The sequence below is a fragment of the Saccopteryx leptura genome, chromosome 2 (genome assembly GCF_036850995.1).
Source record: "Saccopteryx leptura isolate mSacLep1 chromosome 2, mSacLep1_pri_phased_curated, whole genome shotgun sequence".
NCBI lineage: Eukaryota > Metazoa > Chordata > Mammalia > Chiroptera > Emballonuridae > Saccopteryx > Saccopteryx leptura.
The window spans coordinates 261637602-261640240 of record NC_089504.1 but is presented as its reverse complement, the minus strand read 5'-3'; the positions used below and the strand labels follow the sequence as shown (position 1 = coordinate 261640240).

Genomic DNA, 2639 nt, shown 5'->3' with positions numbered 1-2639 from the left:
AACCAAAAGTTATGATTTAAAAAATATTTTTATTTACATTTAAAATTTATTTTTAATTAGTGTTGACATACAATGTTATATTAGTTTGAGGTGTACAGCACAGTGATCTGACATTTATATACCTTACAAAGTGATCACCGCGTTACATCTATTAACCATCTGTCACCAACATAGTTATATAATATTATTGGTTCTGTTCCCACACTTTATATTTCAGCCCTGTGACTTATTTTATTTATTTATTTATTTATTTTAACAGAGACAGAGTCAGAGAGAGGGATAGATAGGGACAGACAGACAGAAACAGAGAGAGATGAGAAGCATCAATCATCAGTTTTTCGTTGCTACACCTTAGTTGTTCATTGATTGCCTTCTCATATGTGCCTTGACCATGGGCCTTCAGCAGATTGAGTAACCCCTTGCTTGAGCCAGTGACCTTGGGTCCAAGCTGGTGAGCTTTGCTCAAACCAAATGAGCCTGTGCTCAAGCTGGCGAACTCGGGGTCTCGAGCCTGGGTCCTCCGCATCCCAGTCTGACTCTTTATCCTCTGCGCCACTGCCTGGTCAGGCACCCTGTGACTTATTTTATAACTGGAAGTTTCTACTCCTAAATACCCTTTCAGTTTTCTATCCAGGCTCACAGGTGGTTTTTGCCAAGTGCTTCCCTGCTAAATACATGATGGCATTTCTAGCTTTCCATAATAGTTTCTTCATCATCTGCTACCTAATCACCAAACCACAGTCACATATTTTAGGTGTTCATTATGGCCATATTCCACTTCTTTTTTTTTTTTCATTTTTCTGAAGCTGGAAACAGGGAGAGATAGTCAGACAGACTCCCGCATGCGCCCGACCGGGATCCACCCGGCACGCCCACCATGGGGCGACGCTCTGCCCACCAGGGGGCGATGCTCTGCCCATCCTGGGCGTCGCCATATTGCGACCAGAGCCACTCTAGCGCCTGAGGCAGAGGCCACAGAGCCATCCCCAGTGCCCGGGCCATCTTTGCTCCAATGGAGCCTTGGCTGCGGGAGGGGAAGAGAGAGACAGAGAGGAAAGCGCGGCGGAGGGGTGGAGAAGCAAATGGGCGCTTCTCCTGTGTGCCCTGGCCGGGAATCGAACCCGGGTCCTCCGCATGCTAGGCCGACGCTCTACCACTGAGCCAACCGGCCAGGGCTCATATTCCACTTCTGATACCAATTTCTGGGTGGGCCAGCTATAGTGACAGTAATGCTGCACGATAAACTGCCTCCTAACTTGTGACTTACAGCAACAAGCACTCAGCTCACACTCTCAGGTCTCTGGTTGGCTGTCATTCAGCTGATGTAGGCTGAGTTCAGCAAGTGGCCCAGTTTAGGGATGCACATTGACCGGGGTTGGGTCCAGGCTATGTTTTAAGCTCAAGTTTTTTTCCCATGTTTGCTCTCAGTCCAGGCAGAAGAGGGGAAGCTGCTAATTGGGGTTAGCACTTTTTGTAGCGTGTAATTGGAGCACTAGCCCAGTGGAAACACAAAGCACATTTAAAGCTTCTGCTTGCATCATAGCTGTTAGCATTCTTCTGTGCAAAGCACATTGCATGGCCAAGCCTAACAGCAGAGGAACAGGGAAGTGTACTCTGTCCATAGCGGGAAAGGTAAGGAATAAAGGTTTTTTGCTGAATGATAATTCAGATGATACATTAGAAGTCACTTTCAAGATATTGATGTCAAAAGAGGATAAAAAGAAATGGACATTTATTAAATGCCTTGCTCAAGGCATCTGTTTTTTCTCTTTTTTATTGACAGAAAATATTATATGAGTTTCAGGTGTGCAACATAATGATTTGACATTTGTATACATTGCAAAATGATCACCACAGTAATTCTAGTTACCATCTGTCACTATACAAGGTTAATGCAACATTACTGACTATAGTCCTTATACTGTACATTATATCTGTATGACTTATTGATTTTATATCTACAAGTTTGAACCTATTGATTCTCTTCACTCATTTCACCCATCCCAAACCTCATCCTCTCTGGCAATTACCAATCTGTTCTCTGTATCTGAGAGTCTGTTTTTTTTGTTTATTTTATTAGATTCTACATATAAGTGAAATCATACAGTATCTGTATTTGACTTATTTTATTTAGCATGATACCCACAAGGTCCATCCATGTTGTAGCAAGTGGTAAGATTTCATTCTTCCTTATGGCTGAATAGTATTTCATCATATATGTACCATATCTTTATCCACATACCCATTGATGGACACTTAGGTTGTTTCCATATCTTGGCTATTGTACATAATGCTGCAATATACATAGGGGTGTGTAGATCTTCTTGAATTAGTATTCTGGATAAGTACCCAGAAATGGGATTGCTGGATCATATGGTAGTTCTATTTTTAGTTTTTTGAGAAACCTCCATACCGTCATCCATAGTGGCTGTACCAATTTATATTCCCATGAAAGGTGCACAAGGGTCCCCTTTCCCCCACACCAACACGTGTTATTTATTGTGCTTAAGTTGCTTCTTCTGTTAGATGCAGATGATAGTAATGTACTTCAATGATGTGGTTATAAGCATTAAGTTAATACAGGTAAGGCACTCAGAACACGGCCTGACACACAGTAAATACCTATTACATGTTGGCCA

The 2639-nt window shown here is 42.4% G+C and overlaps 1 non-coding gene across 1 annotated transcript; it reads right to left on the bottom strand.

Annotated features, from left to right (window-relative positions):
• Positions 1 to 1100: 1100 nt before the first annotated feature.
• Positions 1101 to 1176, bottom strand: TRNAA-AGC (transfer RNA alanine (anticodon AGC)). Its single transcript has one exon. It is a non-coding gene; the product is annotated as a tRNA-Ala (tRNA).
• Positions 1177 to 2639: the final 1463 nt, after the last annotated feature.